Source organism: Pseudoliparis swirei, chromosome 4 (assembly GCF_029220125.1).
Source record: "Pseudoliparis swirei isolate HS2019 ecotype Mariana Trench chromosome 4, NWPU_hadal_v1, whole genome shotgun sequence".
NCBI classification, from domain to species: domain Eukaryota; kingdom Metazoa; phylum Chordata; class Actinopteri; order Perciformes; family Liparidae; genus Pseudoliparis; species Pseudoliparis swirei.
Genome location: NC_079391.1, coordinates 19,565,026 through 19,585,581, shown reverse-complemented (window position 1 = coordinate 19,585,581; position 20,556 = coordinate 19,565,026). Strand labels below are relative to the sequence as shown.

Genomic DNA, 20,556 nt, shown 5'->3' with positions numbered 1-20,556 from the left:
AATTAAATATTAAGGTTACTACTGCTTATGTCACTACTTAATTATTTTATTTTTTTCAGTGCCGATGACATTGAGCCTTTAGACGTGAACATCTACCAGTTTGTCAACAGTGAAGCCATCTTGTGTCTTTGTGCCGTCCTATGACTGCTGTGTGATTTGTAATGTTGGGGAGAAATTGGACCTTGAATACAAACCAATAAAATACTAATTAACCAACTGTTACAGCAAAGTGTCTTTCTTTGACGATGGATCTCTGTCTCAGGTTTCAGAGTGGGGCCAGTTCTACATTTAGTTGTCCTGATCAATGCAGATGTGATATATTACTATGGCAGAAACTCTATCTAGATTTGACATTTCCATGACCTTGACCTTTGACCCAATTGATCCCAAAATCTAATCAAATGGTCCCCGGATAATAACCAATCATCTCACCAAATTTCATGCGATTCAAGAAGATTTGACCTGTTCATGACCTTTGACCTTGACCTTTGACCCGATCGATCCCAAAATCTAATCAACTGGTCTCCGGATAATAACCAATCATCCCAGTAAATTTCATGCGATTCGGTTCAATACTTTTTGAGTTCTGCGAATAACACGCATACAAATAAATAAATAAATAAATACACGGCGATCAAAACATAACCTTCCGCATTTTCAATGCGAAGGTAATTAAGTGCTTGCTCACATGATCATAAGGCTAGTTTATGGCAGGCTTCAAGCAACAGTGCAAAAATCTTGGAAATTATGCTTGGTTGCTTTTTTCAAGTTCGATTAAATCAATACCACACTCGTATATGTACGATATGAAACTAGAGCCAGGGCAGGGTTAGCTTAGCTTAGCATCAAGGCTCAAAATAGGGTTTACCTGCTCAGGTAGAGTGGTCTCGATGTTCTCATCAAACTCTCGGCAAGAAAGCAAATGTAGTGAATTTCCCAAGATCTTAAACAAATACTTTCAAATAATGACTAGATTTTAATCTCATGATTGTTGACTAATTTATTGAGTGTTTTTTCCCTTTTCATCTCTATTCAATATTTTACTCTTTCAATTTGAGAGCATGACTCATTGGTTTCACATCCATTTGTTAAGCTCAAAGCCTTCTCGCACTCTCACAGCACCCGCTTGCACTCGGGTTTTTCAAATTAAAGACTACACTATTAAATAAAGATAGGAGGAAAATAAGCCCCATACAAATTTATATATTGCAAACTATAATGAAAGCCAACCAGTCACAGTGCGGGTTACATGCATGTCATCATTCTTATCCTTTTCAGTTGTGTGAAATTTCCACAATAAGCATATGCATTATTGAACAATGGCAGTTCTTAGGAATTAAGAATAGAAACTACAAACACCAACACTTCTGCAACCTCGGCATCCGTCATTAAGGCTTAAAGTTTTACCTTTAAAACTCAATCCCTCTCTTGTGCTTGCATGCCTATAGCAAACATTTCATCTTTTAACATGCAGTGTGCAAGAGAACCAGGCAGAGCCCCTCCAACACTGCCCAGATGACACCAATAAACATGAATAAGTGTCAAATTATCAAATTGTAAAAAAACTAAAACATGAGCATTAATTAATCACCTCCCTCCCATCCTCCTCCCTTAACTTTGTCTCATGTAAAGAATAAACAGTCAGAGAAGCTGAAGGTTAAATCATGCTGGGTATTAACAGGGCCAGGTTGTTTTTGGTACAAAGCAGCACAGAGTAATTGGCAGCCCTTTCATCCCTCCTCCTCATTAAATACCATGGGTTCATCTCTAATTGTGTTGACCCCACCGTGACCTCTGCTCCAGTCCCTCCAACAGGGAATCAATGAGGCGTCAAGCTGCTGCTCCCCAGCACGCACCACTAGGTAAACCCCCAGTCTTCTGCCATCGGCAGAATAAAGGAACCACTGTCTCGATGTGCGAACCTGAGCATCATTTTGGTTCGGTTGTTGAACCGGGCCTGGTTGTCACTGCGGAAACAGCCCTGGTGAGATTCACGGCCATTTGCTGGAAGATGAGAGCGATTCCTGTTTCATGCTTGTTCGCAGAAGCGTTCAGGACTGATGACACCGATCCTATTCCCTATTCACGCCTTTACCTTCCCTGCAGCTTGGCTCGTCTCCTTGCTCTCCCTCTTTGCTCACTCTTGTTCTTCTTCCTCGAGCATCTTATTTGCATCGTTTCCATCAGCAGGGAGAGCAAGAGCGCTCTCTCTTGCTCAAGGCAGAACTAAGAAGGCTGATAGAAGATTCTTCTCCCCCGGACATTCTTTGAAGTTCTCATGTGGAGTTTTATAAAAGTTCTTCAGGGAACTTAGCCATAGTAAACAGACAGGCTCTGTTGTGAGCCTGCTCCCAGAGGGAGATCAGGCTTGTTTACTGTCTGAAGTGTTTAATGCTTCCCTGTTTAGAGTAGCACTCAGTGTGCCGACCCTCCCCACACGCCCAGTTGTGAATAAGAGTTTTCTTTGATGTCAGGAAAGCGAGTGACAATTTATGTAAAAACGTAATGGAGTTACAGCTACTTAAAAGAAGCCGTGATGAAATTAGCATTTTTCTCATGCAAATGATGCTGCGCCACAATACACAATCATTGGCAAAGCATAAGAAAATGCACACGTGGCAACCGACAAAGACAACTGCAAATGAGTCTCCTCGTACCCATGACAACACCTGAGGTTCGGTAAAGTCAATCTTAAACGTTCCTCTTCCCCCCTTTTCTACGGCTTCGTGTGTCTTTCATGGCGAGACAGGGGCAAGGAAGCCAAGTGCTGCTGTTGTCTGCTGCCAGGCACGACAGGAGCACGGACTGTGATTAATCCATCACCCACAGCCAGACAGGCTCGCCTCAAGTATCATGCAGCCAGAGAATCGACACTGGCCTCTGCTGCTTTACAGGTCACGGAGCTCATGACTTTTTGCCTGAAATGTATTAATTAAACTCATCTCCCTCCAGCACATTTAATGCCAGGCTGAAGGCCAGGGAGATTAGATGACTTAAAGTGTCATCTGCCATGCCACCCGCCCAGTCAGTGAGCAAACCAAGATGGTGTGTCAAGTAGGAGACACTGTAAGGAGATGTGAGCGTAGAAAAGGCTCCGTGAGCGTGTGCATGAGCGTTAACATCAGGCCATGACAATGGGACAAAACAAACACAACAAGCCCAAAGCTTTAGGTCTACAGTCATCCAGCGTTCTGCGTTCACTCTCCCAGCCTTGTATAAACTCCACGGCAGCAGTCGACTCATTAAATTACTGGCCCGCTGTGATGTCATTTCATTATTGTGTTGCTTTTTATGACAGTGGCATTGGGATAAGATTTTCCTGTCTCAACAAAGAGACGCTGATGTCATGCCTGCAACACAGATGGAAACACAAGCTGCCCTGTAAAAATAGGGCTTGGCTTCCATACGCTCTGTTCCTTTCATGAAAATACTAATTACTAATTGTTCTTTAGCTGAACTGCCAATACGGACACATTTTTGCACCCTTGCCCTCATCATGCTACGTTGCAAAGCTATCAGCTGTGATACTGAGGTGAAGTGATCTCAGACTGAAGTTGAGTGATGATATCCTGGCTAAAAGTCTCCTTTCCAAACTGTAATCATGAAGCATGTAATAGAATAATATTTACAACAGTCAGAAGAGGCCTGCAGCTTAAATGGACCGATTTAATTTCATTAGAGAAATAAACGGCTTCCAAACAATTCCATGACAAAGACCCCCAAAGACACTCACATTTAGGTTGTCTAGGTCAAGCCAATTTAACATTTTGTGTATTTCTGGCCAAGATCCTAATACAAATCTCACATATTCCGAGAAAAAACAGCATATGTATTTGGAGAAATCAGTAAAGAATAGAGAACTAGACGTGAATATTATTCCAGGAAATAAAATCTCTGATCATAATGGTTCCTCCTAAAAAATATATATCATTGACCAGCTAAATGTTATCAAGCATTAACAAAAGCAAAAAGCAAGCCAAAATAAACGTAATTAAATAATTGAAAAAAAACATAATTATAGTGCAAGCAAACCCGAGCTGAACTCTTTGAGACATAAGACACATGGCTCTCCGGGAACACAGTGGACCTGGGACCAAGATTCATCTCATGTGCCAGATGAGTCTATACATCAAGGTGAACTGAATCTTGATAGTATAGAGTTGCGAAAAGTTTAGAAAGTAAAAAAGCCTGATTTATCCTAAATCTGCAGCTCCTCTTATTCTTGCTTCACTTAAAGTTAGCTCAGCTCCCCGTTTAGCTGTCTGGCTACAACGTGTCCATCTCCACACGAGCTGTTAGGCACCAAACGCAAAAAGAGTCGAGGTTTTTAGCAATTTATGCACTTTTGGATTCTGGGTCAACTTTTGGTTAATTTCAGCATCACAACGGCGTGTTTCGCTCCCAACTGTACCATTGTAGTATTTCGGATTCACAACGGCTCTGATCTGTGTCGCTGAGAGCAGCTAAGGGCTGAAATATCAAATAATCAGCAGTTCCTCCCACTTTGCCACGACACGCTATTGGATTATTGTTTCAACTTCCATTACATTCGTTTATCTTTAGCTCCACCGCTTATGCTTTTGCCCTGGTCATGTGTCTTGCCCTGCGAAGTCTCGATGACCCCTGGGCGTCCACGACCCACAAGGGTGAGAAACACTGCTCTACATTTGGGGACATTTGTCTCTCGAAATATAAACGTGTCTTGACCCCAAAGATAAAAGTTGTGACATAGATTTACAGTCTTGTCTGCTGCTCTCTGTTCAGTGCAGCTTCATCACTGAAAAGCATCTCCCGCCTTTGATCTACTAAATGGTATTATAATGAATTCTTTAACATTTCTGTTTGTTCCTGCTCTCATCGAAATTCTGTGATTTCAGCAAAGTAATATCATCCTTTTAATGTTGTGAAGCAATGGAGAGCAGATCTGAGGCTCTATCCTGAGGGTCTATCAGGCAATTTCCTATCCCCCACCCAGAAAACACACACACACACACACACTTCACTGGGTAAACAGTGGACTCATCTTTAAGATGGGATACGTACAGGACAAGTAGAGTTCAGTCGGAGGCATTATTCAAGTCATTCCTCCGCCATCTGTATCAGTGGTGTATAGGGATGGGCATCGAGAACCGGTTCTGTTTTAGAACCGGTTCCCAGTGAACCGATTGTTTGGGATCGTCAGCCAAATTCTTTAACGGTTCTGCTAACGGTCCTCTGTGGCGTTGCGCATGCGCACACTTTTGTAGTTTCTTCTTCAGACTGCAGCAAACATGGCAACTAGGCAGAAGCGTTCTAAAGTTTGGCTCTATTTCACACGACAAAATGACAACTACGCCACTTGTAACGTGTGTAAAAAGTCTATTTCGTCGAAGGGAGGAAATACAACAAATATGAAAAAGCATTTGAACACACAGCATGGAATTAAATGACAGGAACGTCATGTGTTCAATGCAGCAGCAGCTCAGCTAACGTCGGCGCTTCATCTCTTTCTGTCCAAGGTAAACTCCTCAGAAGTGATCACAACCACTCACTGTGTGAAGCCATTTGCCTTTATTGTGTGTAGTCGATCAAGTTATCTTCTGTCCCTTCGTTTGAAGCATACATTTGAGCTCCGGCATTGGTCTCCCATTATTGATCACTTCACGTTTGGATTGAAAGTTCAGTTTTGTGAAATGTTTGATCGTAACGGTGTTAATTATCGGAGGGCGTGTGTTATCAGCAAACGTTCGCGTTATCGTGTTAACCCATTATTAAACTGAGCATATCGATTTTTAATCCATTATTAAACTTAGCATATAGCTATGCTAGCTTAGCTATAGAATCTTCCATTTTCAGCCCCCTACATTGAGACGAGGTCGTGTTTGCCTCCCCTCTTAATCTGAGAGAGTGTTCTCCACGGCTGGAGACACAATAAGTCCTGAGAGATCGCGTATCCTCCCGGAGAAAGCAGACATGCTTATTTTTCTGCACAAGAATTGTTGATGATCCATACAATTGATGGTTGCACACTTGGTATTTGCCACTGCTAGTTTCATTTTTGGCAGCTCAGTTCATATACCCTTTAAAAAAAAGGAAGGAGCACTGTAATTTCTAGGAACATGTTTAAATTAAACAGAATACATTTTATTTAAGTTCTGTAAGTTTTATTTTAAGTTCAAGAGGAATATGTATAAATGTTTTTGGTTATTTAAAAAAATGTAAATGTGTATGTATACATACTGTATATGGTGTGTGCAGCATTATTGAAAATTATATAAAAGAAAATTAATGTAAATAAACCCGTTTGTGCTCTTTTTTCCACCCCTTGCCCAATAAGAATCGATAAGAGAATCGATAAGAGAATCGATAAGGAATCGAATCGATAAGCAGGAATCGATAAGGCATCGGAATCGTTAAAATCGTATCAATTCTCATCCCTAGTGGTGTATACAGACTATCAGGAAATGCTCCTTGCAAGGGATTTCAGAATTGGTTATGAATTTGTAAGCAGCTGGTAGAGCTGACTTCACTGAGGAGGAATTATAAAGCTATGTGCATTTACTCTTTCGCCGAATTGCTGGCATGAGGAGAGATATTACATCTGGGAACAGCTGGTTCACCTGGGATTAAGGCGTGTAATTGCTGAAAGCCCATGTGTGAGCTCACAGTGGGCGCTTCTGTGGGAAATTAACATCCGCATGAACAGCTAGGCCACAGCGAGGCAAGCTGACTTCAATTTGTAGACACCCCATTGCCAGATTGTTATTGATACACTATAAATTCTTACCTGACCTTAATTTACAATACCAATACTCACGTATTCAATTAATGAGCTACAGAAAAGAGCTGAAGCTAATCAGCGGCCGACTTTGTCGCATATCATTTAGATCCTTTTTTTTCTAAAAGTCCACACAAGTCTTAAAATAACACAACAAGTGAATGAAAGCCATGTTAAGTTGTAAAAAATCATTATGATGTAGAAGCTCAGCAAAATCAGCCATAGACTGGATGTAATGAGGATTGCCTTCAAGCAACTGTATTTGAGGATATTTAAAGGGTCCTGCCCCCTTATTTGAGATTGTTGCAGACCTAATAGTGGGATCGGTAACAAGGACATTCATGTTTATAATAATTTCTCATTTTATTTGTTCTTAGAGTCGGAAGTGCTCAAAGTTTACCAGCGTTAACATAAGCTAACGAAGTCTGTGGAAGTCGCTGTTACAACCTCGTCCTCAACTCAGCGGGGAGGGAGAGCGTCTCCATGTGCAGCCAGCTTTAATGAAGTGTTGGCAGCATTATGAACAGAGTCATGACTCTGAGCAGATCCAAACCCCTCTTTGGTCTGGACCGTGTATCTGCAAATCAACACCGAGTTTAATTAAGCCAAGCCACGCTTCCGTTGACCCAACATTATTGTTTAACTTGGCAGGGCAGAAGGGAAACCTATCTACAGTGAGCAAGAAAGGCAGTTTTATACGACTGCGGGAAAGTAGAGTGCAAGGCTAATATTAAAAATTGTACCATTTGATTTCTGTATTTCTCGAGTTTAATTTCTGAGCTCCTCTGCTGCATTTTCTTGGCATCAAATGTGCAGGTGTGTGTGGCCTGGCGGTCAGACGGCAGGCATCCAGAGGTTTGGCATGTTTGGAAGGACCAGCTCAGGCCTGATTACTCAAGTCCAATACTTTAGGAGCTCTTCCAGAAAACACAGCGAGAGGAGAGCACAGGAGAGGAGCCGACAACTTCACTAGAAGGTATTACGCAAAACAGTAAACATGATTGCAATTGTTGTTTTACCAAGAAACACATTCAATAACTTGTATATTTCCCCTGACCCCTCACCACTGTCTGCAAGTCATTTGAATCGGGTAACCGGAGCTGTATGATGCAGTTCTTCTGAACATTTCCGTAAATAGTCTGTGCTGGGCTCACTGTAGCTTATTTTTAGCAATTGACTGAAATTGTGGTTTTATGACATTAAAACTCAAATAGCTTTGATTATAAGTCACTGCTGTCCACAAGCAAGGAGAAAAGATTTGGCCCAAGTAAAGCCAGAAATCAATAAAACTGTGTTGGCATTGGGTGACAGAAACGGGTTGGATTATGTAAGAGCTGCTGCAAGGAATGTAAGACAGGAATGAGTTAATTCATGAATATGTATTACCTGAAAGTGTTTAGTGTGTGCTCTGGCAGCAGGAGGAACTCTTCTGCAACCTTAAAGTCGGAGGACAGATACAGGGAAGACAATTGTACAGATAGCAACTCCTCCTTCAGCTCTCAGATTCTGAAAAAAAAAGAAGAAAAAAAAGGCCTCAGTCAAAAATAACTCTTTCCTTTTTAAAGTACAATAATAAATATACATATATTTGTATTCCCAACTGCAAGACGTTCATTTTTGTAGTGACAATAAAAGGAAAGTGATCAACATCGTCAGACAACCGTTTGTGTGACGACTATCAGGGATGAAGGAAGCCATATTATTAAGTGTGATCAAATGCTGTATGAGCACATCAAATAGCAGTGGTATCTTCCATGTTTGTCTTGGTAAAAAAGAAACTTGAAGATTGAAGTGCAGCAGACAGAACCAATGAGCCGCCGCTGTTCTATAATCACATCAGTCTGGATGTTAGCATCAGCACAGACAGGTAACAAGCGCACAACAAGCCTCCCGCAGCAAGAAGAGTCATCTTAGGCGCTCGTCTTCTCCGCCCTGTATTATGCGGCATGTCATTGGCTGAGCCGGGCATCGCCACAGCTAATCAAAGTGGATAGGAAATACATTAGGCCGCGCAGGAGCAGCCCCCGTTGGTCTGTGCCCCGCTGAAGCAGGCCATGTAACGCAAAGCAGAAAACAAAGTCAGTCAGTCGGTCACGGAGGACTCGAAATAGACCCGCAGTAACACACACACACACACACACACACAATGAACTTCTATTTCTTCAGCGTGTGGTTCAAAAAGAGAAGGCTTCCCTTCAGAAGTGTTGCTATTTCTGTTTACCACAAGGCCCCACCTATTCTATCATTAGGGAAACTAGGAGGGAAAGGAAATACCGCTGGGGAACACATATGGACTCCATACAGCTGCACCGGGGGAACCCACCGGCCGGGGTGGGCAAGCGGTCATGTTACTGATATGTTGCTTGTGTTTCCAATATACCCATGTATCCATTCATGTAAAGCTGACTCATTAGAGATATTTTCTCACTTTGAGGAATGAATCATCAGCTTGTTATTCTCTCTGTCACTAACTGATGAAACAACTTTTATTCTGAGTTATTTTGACCCTTTCTTCTTGCATGGCAGAGTGTTGTTAGACCTTCTCAGACCTCACTTCTTTACTGCCTTTCTTGCCGACAGTGCAGCCGCTGTGTGTTCACATCCAACCTATTACACTTGATGTATAATGTATGTCTTTGGTAGCTGGCGTTGGTATTGTACCTTTTGCAGTGACCAAATACAGGCATCAACACAATCTCTAGCACCAGATGAAAAGAAGAAGAAGCATGGAGGCTATCTGAGATAGACAATCAAAGTATACAATTCATCACCAACGTCAACCTTTTCCTTAAGCATCCAGGTATCTTGCTGAGTTCTGGTTTCAGATTTCAGTTCGTAGATTTTTCCACTTCTCACCCTTTTATCCTGCCACTTGTTCATTCTGTTCAGTTTATATACATTGCACAATTAAAGCTATAACTTTATCAACCTCCAACCAACATGACATTAATTGACATGAATCACTTCTATCGCTGGTGAAATATATAAGCTTGTGTCTTGAGAGGTATTTCAGACAATCCCACCCATCCGGTAATTACAATGGCAGCAACATACATAAAGTGACCCACTCTTCAGCAACTAAATGGTTTACGTTGAATGCAATCAGATTGCTCTAGCATAAAGATCAAGTGCATTTATTTAAATGGGAAGGGATCCCAGAAATGTTTCCAGTCCAATTACATTCGGACACAGCAGAGTTTTGATTGTCGTTCTCATGAAACAATATCAAACATCAAGAATGATACCACGTTTTTGGTGGGTGTCCCGTGTTATTTTGTCAGACAGGGAAAAATAAATCATCTATTCACGCATGTTTAAATAATGTTCCTACTGTGTTGTCATGCAGGCGCTGGACATATTGCTGACTGTATGCTAACTGATGCAGAGAAGGGTTGGTCCCTTTGAGTCACATCCTTCTGTGAATGAGTTGACCTAACTTTGAAGATGGAAATTATGTTCCTAGCCTCTGGGTCTCTTATGTTAAAATACAAAAAAGAAAAAAGAACACTTGAAATATCAGAATCAGATTTACAGAAATCACAACTTTAAGTGTATCTACCCATTAAGAGTGTGCAATGAAAAGCAGTACAGAATGTAACATTCACGCATTACAAGTCGACCCACCACAAAAAAAAAAGTTTGATCAGGTGTATGTGACTATGCCACATGCAAAGTTAAATTCATTTTCAAACTATAGAAAACAAGACATTCTGGGTTTTACCCCAGGATTACAACATTATCAGGATAACTATAAAGATGTCCAGCTATTTTAATTCTCCTTTGAACTTTTGGTCTCTAAAGCAGTACTTTGAGCTAAATATATGTGTATATATAGACAGAGATATTTCTCTGTCTATATATGTGTATATATATATTAGTGCTGTGAAAAATAACGTGTTAACTCAGTTAATTCAATTACAGGTTTAACTAGTTTTTTTTTTTTAACGCATTTAACGCATGCGCAGAATGAGCTTCCAATCCGTCTGTTGTTGGTCGTCGGGACGAAAAAAAAGTCACTTGCAAAATGAGCTTCCAATACACCACTTCAATCTGAACTCTGTCCGCTCTCATGCAGACGGTCTGTTCATCGGTAATGATCCTTCCGCAGGTTCACCTCCGGAAACCTTGTTACGACTTTTACTTCCTGTAGATCAGGGTCTCAACACGTCGATCGCGACCTGCCAGTCGATCGCGGCGTAGTGTTGGTGGATCGCATGACATTAAAAAGATTGGCCCGCCCCCTGACATGTTCTCTATAGCACGTCTTTGTTCTTTTATTAAACTAAACGTCTGTTGTTGATCGTATCTCCACAGCAGCATGTCATTTCTGTCTCTTCGCGTTGCGTTAACACTCATCGATCTCCGTCTCGCGCGCCACAGAGCTCCGTGCGCGCGCATCGGGACCGAGCAAAAAAAAAGTCACTTGTCAATCTGTCCACCTGTCCGGGCCGGTGAGGTTTCAGCTTTGCAGCGGTGTCCCCGCCGTCCCTTTCATCACAGCCCAGTTCATGAAGAAAACCCACACAGTCAGTTTGCCTCAGCAGCTGCTAGAGGAAGACTAGAGGCCTTTAGATTGTATCATGGTGGAGTTAATGGTTGACAAACAAGAGAAAAATGTTCTGTTTAACCCTCCTGTTACCTTTACATTTACTAACATATTTTACCCTCGGGGTCAATTTGACCCCAGCAATTAAAACCTCCAGAAAATTATTAGAATTAATATTGCTTCCCAAGTTTAAGTGTCAGGTACTTTATGTTTGTTTGTTGACTACCTAAATAGCCCTTTAAATAAATAAAAAAGTTGATATTTCTTATTTGTTTGACACAGTGAAAAACAGCCTGGGGTCAAATTGACCCCAAAGAACACCGACATTAAACATTGAATGGGGTCAAATTGACCCGAAAGGTAACAGGAGGGTTAAACATTCTGTTTAGGATGAAGATGTATTAATGTTCCATATGGAAGAAAACTGCTAAATAACTGCTGAGTTGCACACCATTGTATAGAAGAATGTATAAATGTATATATCCGTCTTTTGTCATAAATCTCTATGTTCTCACAACATATACCGAGAATATCGGTAATATGTGATTAATCATGATTAATCCACAAAAACCTGTGATTAACCCGATTAAAAATTTTAATCGTTTCACAGCCCTAATATATATATATATATATGTGTGTATATATATGTGTGTATATATATACATATATATATATACACACATACATATATATAGACATATATACATAGACTTTCAAGTGTCGTCAAATTGGATTTACAATTTGATACAACTCATGATCGTTAGTTCACTTTAGCTTTCGATTGCTCTCTTAACGTTCACGTGACTATAGTACAACTTAGTTCAACTTAGCAATGTAAGTTTAATATATATAGAACTTATCATCATGCATTATATTCACTTAAACAAAAAAATAATGTCAACTCTTATATAAGTTAGAAGGAAGTTGACATTACTTTCCTAGTTAATGACCTAAAATTATGCATCATTTCAAATGGAAATTTAGTTATAAGAAACACCATAATGTGTGGCAAACAAATCGTATTTATTGCATTAAAACAAAGTTGACATAAAAACATGCAGATCCCGTACAACTTCCACACTGTGGTTTAACAGAATATTAACAAAAAGTTCAGACTCAGAGAAAAACCTTAAAAGTCAATCTAAACAGTAAAGAAATCAGTAGAAACAAATGTGTCCAAGTTCCAGGAGTTCGTGGCATCTTGTCATGTGTTGTCGAAGCGAGAGAGAGGACCCAAATGCCGACACTACTTCCAAACCACTATTATGTTCTGAATTACAGGTACTACAAGACAACAAACACGAAACAAACAGTACGACACCATATGGGGAATGATACAAACAGGGTTTAAATACACAAGCAAGGTGAAGGTGATTGGACAACGGGGAACGAGACACAGGTGGACACAATGAGGGCGGGGCCAGCAATCACACAGAAGGAAACAATCAGCCACTTGGTTCGCTGAACCGACGTACTGCGGAGGGTCCGGGTCACATTTGTGATCCGGCTGTCAAAAACGTATTGATCCGCCGCGTGGTTTAGGTTAGTTCGCCGTCTGGTTTTTACATTGATGCAGCGGAGCAGACAGACAGCGCGCTTTTTGCGACGTGCTACGGCCCGATTATACATAACTTCAAGCTTCAATACAATTTAAATGTATTGGTTGACATTTTATAATTTAATGGGGGTCCAGTGGAAATGCAATCGCTTTTAAATTCTCAAGTGGCCGTTTGAGGAACAGCAGTTTTTGATAACCATAATTATAACTCACAGTAGCCTATTAAGTTCAATTGACTTCTTGAAAATTACAATTTATTGAACTGGCTTAAAAACCTGAGTTGGACTACCGAAAATTTATACAACTAAGTTGTAATTGTATAAATCATAATGATAAGTTGAAGTAAATTACAGAACGACGTTAGCATGACTTATTGTTCAAATTCCTTTTTACAGTGTACAGACTAGACAGTGATAACTGAGTTGATATGGGAGAGTTATTTCATCCCATATGCGCCCTGTGGTCTCAGCAGTCTTACAGGGTGACAGTGTAACCATGACCTGATTACCTGTCCCCTGAAGCCTGTAATCACTAAAGCCACCAGACAGGCACTGTCAGTCCGCTGACAGGGAGGATAATTGAAGGTGATGCTACATGCTGCTAGACCTGCTAATGAAATATGAAAAAAGAGAGCAGGGACAAGGCTGCAGGGCAGCAAAAGAGGCCTGAACTCGAGAGCAGAACATGGTCTGTCTATTCACCAGCCACTTCTCACTTTGACTGCACATCAGACTTTTTAAATATTGGCCCATGTGGAGTGTTAATCTGTGGTCTTCCCATTACTGATGTCCATCAAAGACAAAAAATGTGTTTTAAAAATTGGTTCAAATGCTCAAAAATAATCAAATGCTGATGCACTGCGGATTGCCGGTTCCAGTAACAGCATATACTATTAAAACATATTAGACTTGCATCAGTGTAGTCATTAGGTCATATGACAGAAACCACATTCCAAAACAAATATCTAAAGACATGAGGCAGGCAGCTGAGACAACACATTATCTTTCGCTGAACTTAAAGTTAAAGTACTTTTAAACAATACGAAGGCTGTGAATTTTTGGAAACTACATTGAAATTCTCGAGGAAGGGAGATCTAATGCGGCCAATACAAACAAGAGAAAACATTTTAGCACCCAATAACCCTAACCCAATATGGGCATATATTGTATTTGTCATTCGACAACAAAAACACATCTGCTCCGGTCAAACAACTGACATGGACAAAAAGTAAATAGCATTTACTAGAACTCCACCGCAGATTCTTTCAGTGACGTCATCCTTTATGTGTCACTTACCGTTCAGGGTTTCCAGTCGTTAGGTCCTCAAGTATGTATATTAGGTTAGGATATCCTGCACTTTGGAACTTACATTTAAGTTCACATAATATAGCCTACCTACAATACATTGGACCAACACATTGGTGGAAGTAATAGTAGTAGTAGAAGTATCCAGAGAAAGGATTGGGGAAACCAAAGTTGTATTAAGCTCTCCATCATGGCACCGTTGGGTCCATCACATGGAGGCTACAGCGGACGTAATGTCACAAAACAAAAGTGAAGTACAGCCGTAAAGCGGTTCACTGCGTAAACACGTAGGTTACCATTCAGTTGTACATTTACTTTCAGGTTGTTTAGCGAACACTAGCGCAACGTCTCTCCAACCCTATCGGAACATTACCGTTAAATGAAGAGTAGCGGCTTCCCTCTGTCTCGAGACCAGAGGACACACGCAGTCAACAATACTTTTTTTCTCCACGCATAAAGACGGGTGACTTACCCCTCTGTGCTCTTCCGTAAATACTGTACATCTTTCTATCAAAGCGTTCCGGCAAAAACACTCCACTGTATTTAGGAAACTGACAAACTCAGAGGAGCGCCAGCGCGATGAGCTCCTCCCACCAGACAGAGTCCGCGTGTGCGTGTGCGTGTGTGTGTGCGCGTGCAGTTAGGTCAAAGCACGTTTATTTGGACCATCCTATACCCTAGTGTACAGTGTGAGCCTGAGGCTGTATAATATATATATGCATGTGTCGTGTGTCTATGTTATGTGAAATTAATTCTGTGGACGTGTTAATAAACCTGTTACGAGTATGTCTTTGGGAGTATACACTTAGCTATATATTCAGATACAAGTAGTAACATATCTCAATGTAATAAAACACAATATAAACCTGGCATGTGATCATATGAAACCTGGGAGAATTATTTTAATAAGAATTGATACATTTATCTGTCTATACCAGACTGATCTGCTGGCTCACAGTGCCAACCCAAACTCAAGCCCCGCGTAATAACTGATAAATTGATATTTCATTCAGCCCCAGCCTGAAGGAAGACGATGAAAACTTGTGACTGAAAAGCCACAGATTCCAGTTTCTGAACCAGCTGAGAAGATCTGCTGATGAAGCCTTGAGTATAAGTTAAAACGAGCATCACGGTTTGATTTTCAAAATGTATAATATAATCATTATTGTTATTAGTTCTATAATTATTGCATAGGTTTTATATTTAAAAAGTGTCGTCAAGTTTCATTTGAGATGTCAAATGATGTTTAGTGACGAAGCTGTTGAAATGTTAATTTGGTCAGTGAAATTTGAATGAACAAAGTTTCTTTTGAAAGAAAGATGGGGAAATATTGATTGTCCTTCCAACTGTGGATTTTGTTCTCTATCTATCAAAAGGCTATACTTTAGGAAATCCATGTGTAAAATAGAGCACACTTTTCAAGCATTTCTTAAAGAGCATCCAGCTTCAATAGGTGCTCAGGGAGAACGCAAACAATGAAATAAAAGAGGCCTAAAAAACCCATGCCAGATTCCACAGGAACCAATATTTGTGTTTTAAACACACAAAACAAGCCATTCCATCATGTCAGATGGAAAAGAAAAAAGAAAACTCTGGTGCCATCTTGTGTCTTTTTGTTAGATGACAGCTGATAAACTGGTTTAAAAACAGCAAGCAAAAGCAATTACTGGAGTTCAGATCTGTTACACAAGAGAATTACACCACCAATCAACACTTCTTCAAATGCCAGGGAGCCCATTTCTTGCAACAACAACAAAATCACAGTGAAACTCGGTTTTACGTTGAGTTTTAGTGTTTGTTTGACTGTATCCCCCTATAGGCAAAAAGTAGTGTGAAGACTGTCTTTCCATGGCCTCAAGGTGGCCCTTCCTCAGCAGGACAGTGCACAATGTGTTTTGATCATGAAATACTAGAGTGACAACCAGAGTTTTTACTTCTTCTTTTTTTTAACTTGAATATGACGTGTTTTGCGATGCACAAAACACACCTGTCCAGCATCAGTGATTGCAAATATTAACTGTAAATTGGAATTGGAAAATATATTAGAATTAAAATGAGACTTTGTTTCTGTTACAGTTGATGCTGTTGGGTATGCAGATCAGCCTGGCAGACTGGCACGGAAACACCCTTTACAAAAGACTCCCAGCATGACAGACCTGATACAAAATCCCAAAATGTTGCCTTGAATTTACAATTGTTACAATTTCATTTGACGTTCATAGTTGTTATGTTGGTCGGATTCAAAGACAGAAGAGGGAGTAAACTTGAAATAAACTTGAAGCTAGTTTACACAACTATTCTTTAACACAACATTCTTCTTATCATGCTTTTTTAAAAAGTAAAGCATCCCTTTATATCTTAATGTGTAAAGATGATATATCTTTATGTATGTATTATGTATGTTATGCTTCCCAATCGTTTTTATCCTGAGTGGTAGGTGAGGATGGAGAGTGGGGAGATAAAGCAGGGATCGGAAAAGCAGGCTGAGAATGGCCCTTACAATGAAAACACAAAACATGGCCTCAACAGGATTTCACAGCAAAAAACCCTCTTCCTCATAAAACACTGCTTGGATTATGACGCCCATATGGAATTTTATTTTAGAAGATATGTAGTATCAAAACTTTATTTCAGAACTGATCCTTACAATTATTCAGTAACTTTGCAAAAATTAAAGAACATTATCATAATTTCCTAATGGATTCACTGAGAGGATAGTATGTGTTGGGTCCACAAAAGAAAAGGTACTAAAAGGACCCCATAGCCTGTAGAAATAATCACTGAATATTATAACATGCAAAGCTAATGATGTGTAACCAACATTGTCTATATACCTGCAGTGAGTTTATGATACATGAAAAAGTATATATTCCATTTAATGTGATGAAATGCAACAGATAGTTGCAATATATATATTAATACATTTATGGATTATGGACTTCAAAGTGTTCTATCTGTGGGGTGGTTCACACTGGTCCGAATAGACTTGATGCCCAGTAACCCGTTAAGTTCTCTCAGTGTTCTTGACATGAACTGCGTGCCCTGGTCAGTCAGAATCTCTTTCGGGCACTCCGTGGAAATGGCCCGATGAGGTCCATAGCGATTCGTTCGAACCGAACCTCCATTAATGGCAGAGGACGCAAAGGAGCCCTAGGAATGGCCGGGTGGTTTATCAATTGACACTCCGGGCAGGACCAGTGGCGTCCCTAGACTAAAGCCCCGGATGTTTTTTAATTAGCCCCGAATGTTAATTTAAAAAATAAAAATAAATAAAAGATTTGGCACACAAGTGGTTAACACCTCCAGGTCGCACGTGACGTCATTCACCCAAAACAGCGGAGTCAGACTGGCAGCAGGCGCACGTAGCAGCAAGCTTCTGTCTGAGAGTGTTTCTATGTCTACAAATTTCGCTGCTTCACTCCTCTGGGCTAAACCCAGCGCCACCGCTCCCATAACGCGCATTGCTCTGCCGTGATACGCGCGGATCGCGCACACAGGTGAAAAACTCACTAGTGCTGAGCGATTAAATATATCTCTTGTTCTGCCTGTTTTGTGATATACATGCCTAAAAGGCGCCTACTATTTCTAGACTGAAATAATATCGGCATTATAATTATTATAACTGTGAGGATTTTTTCCGTTGCCTATTTTGTGGAGCCCCCTCAGCAGGGCCGGAGTGGGGCCACTTTTCAGCCAGGTAATTTCAGGCTCAAGACCAGCCCACTTTTTTCATGGTATAGTGGAAATTGGATAAATGAAGCAACAGTTCAGCTCTTACTATCCTGTAGTTCTTTTATTAATACCATGGTCCAACAAATAATGTAACGGTTAAATCCAACAATAATAATCCATTTAAGATGAGAAGTTAACAAAAAATATGCACAACATAAAAAAAGGCAGAAGGGCGTAGCAGAGGTGTCAGACTCCGATTAGGCAGTAGGCCAGATTTGTTGGAGTGAGACCTCATGGGGGCCGTCATTGTCATGGTCATTATCATTTTTCTGCATGAGTATTATATAGTGGTGATTTACTCCTTTACTACACCCACTTCTGAGTAAACAATGCATATTGGTTCATCAAGAACTGTACTGCTCTTTCTTAGAATATATAACTTTAATTCATATAGTGTCCACTGTTATCCTCTCTACCTGTCCCTGTCGTCATGGCCTCATTTTCAGCAGGAGACTGTCTTATCTGCTGCTCCGAAGCTACAAAGAAAAATTAAGAGTGATATTACTGCATACTTCAATATCAATATCAATAGTATATATCAATATTTGCATAATATTTGCAAAGTCTATGGATCGCCATATTTTGGGTGATATAAAAAGGCTAATATTTTAATTCAATTTAATATTTTGCTTGAGAATAGGTTGACAACGCTACAATGATATTAATCAAGGCTACAACGTTAGCCGAATAGTTATGTTGCTAATCATCAGGCCTTTGTCTCTCTTGACCAGTTGCCACTTGTGTTTGTCCTCTTGAAAATAAATCTGTAAGCTTGGCACATTTGGCAGCATCCTCCTCCAATGCCTTTCTTTTTTTCAACCTGGCTTTTTCAGCCCCTCCTGCCCTCTTCCTCCCGTCCATCCTCCCTGACGCGTATCGTTGCGGTCGGGCCGGCCCAGCTATCTGTAGCTGAGAAAACTTTTTGGAAAAGACGTCTAAGGACCGAACCAACTCTATTTTGGAGGGGTGAAGTTCTCCTCTCCCAAATTGATTTGGTTGAGTTCCATAATGGACTGAACCAACTCTATTATTTGGGAGGGGTGAACTTCCTCGCATGGTACAACCCATGCAGAGGCTGCGTGTCAGAATGCTGAACGTGTGTAGCCCACTTTAAGAGAAGATGGACTAACGTGACAAATGTCAACAAATAAAATTCTCGACCGGCCCAGAAGTGAAGCGGCCCACTGGGAACACTCCCGATTCTCCCGATTACCCACCCCGGGCCTGCCCCTCAGGACTTGGTGCCCTACGCGCAGCGCGTCGTGCGCGTTATGGGAGCGGCGGCGCTGATCACAACTCTGATCAAAACATAAACAAGGGATGATTAAATGACCTTCAGAATTTAACCGATTAAAAATGTATTAACCGACAATGTATGTTTTGTATACCATTTTCTCCGGAGCTCATATATATATTTACTTTAATACTACAAGAGGGCGCCCCATTTGACATTGTTTTGTTTGGCGGTCAGAAAAATAGGTCAGATAAAAGAATAACACGTAATTTAAATCATAAATATTTTTATATTAATTTCAAACTTTTCAAAATTGAAAATTAAAAACATTTTATTTATTTATTGTAAATGACCTCTCGCGGCCCACCTGCAGTACCTTCACGGCCCACCAGTGGGCCGCGGCCCACACTTTGGGAATCGCTGCATTACATTACATGTCATTTAGCAGACGCTTTTATCCAAAGCGACTTACAATCAGTGCATTTCAACCTAGAGTACAAACTAAGAACAACAACAAGAATACAGGAAGTAACATTTCCTTACCATAGTCGAAATACAAAAGTACCATAATAAGAGCTATTTAAGTGCCACTGAAGTGCAAATCTGTGTTTTAATCCAGATATAGTCGGAAAAGGTGTGTTTTCAGTCTCCGGCGGAAGATGTAGAGACTTTCTGCTGTCCTGATGTCAGTGGGGAGCTCGTTCCACCACTGAGGAGCCAGGACAGCAAACAGTCTGGATTTCGAGTGATTAGCTCGAGGTGCAGGAGTCACAAGTCGGTTGGCTGTTGCCGAGCGGAGCGAACGTGCCGGGGTGTACGGTGTGACCATATCCCGGATGTAGACGAGGCCCGATCCGTTCAGAGCACGGTACGCCAGAACCAGTGTTTTGAAGCGGATGCGAGCAGCCACCGCTAACCAGTGGAGAGAGCTAGGAGCGGAGTGGTGTGGGTGAATTTCGGGAGGCTGAAGACCAGTCGAGCTGCTGCATTCTGGATGAGCTGCAGAGGTCGGATGGCCTTAGCGGGTAGACCAGCCAGGAGGGAGTTGCAGTAGTCAAGGCGTGAAATGACCAGAGCCTGGACCAGAACCTGTGCTGCCTTCTGAGTAAGAAGAGGACGTATTCTCCTGATGTTGTGCAGCATGTACCTACAGGAACGCGTTGTCGCAGCGATGTTGGCCGTCAGGGAGAGTTGACTGTCTAGTGTCACCCCGAGGTTCCTGGCAGTCAGGGTAGGGGCCAACACAGAGCTGTTGAAGGTGGTAGTCAGGTCATGGGTGGGGGAGCCTTTCCCTGGAAGGAATAGTAGCTCGGTCTTGTCAGGGTTGATTTTCAGGTGGTGAGCAGACATCCACTGAGAGATGTCGGTCAGACAGGCAGAGATTCGCGCCGCCACCCTTGTTTCGGCCGGTGGAAACGAGAAGAT

At 41.1% G+C, this 20,556-nt stretch overlaps 1 protein-coding gene across 3 annotated transcripts in view; it reads right to left on the bottom strand.

Moving 5' to 3' along the window:
* Positions 1 to 14,746, bottom strand: part of LOC130192456 (myocyte-specific enhancer factor 2A-like) — a 35,843-nt gene extending 21,097 nt beyond the window's left edge. Inside the window, exons 1-2 of one of the 3 annotated variants that reach the window (XM_056412463.1) lie at positions 14,638 to 14,746; positions 8,144 to 8,263 (exon numbers count right to left, since the gene is read on the bottom strand). The gene's annotated coding sequence lies outside the window, so the exon portion shown is untranslated. The remainder of the gene's footprint in view (positions 1 to 8,143; positions 8,264 to 14,637) is intronic. The other 2 variants (XM_056412460.1, XM_056412462.1) reach the window with 2 other exon arrangements.
* Between the last annotated feature and the right edge of the window lie 5,810 nt (positions 14,747 to 20,556).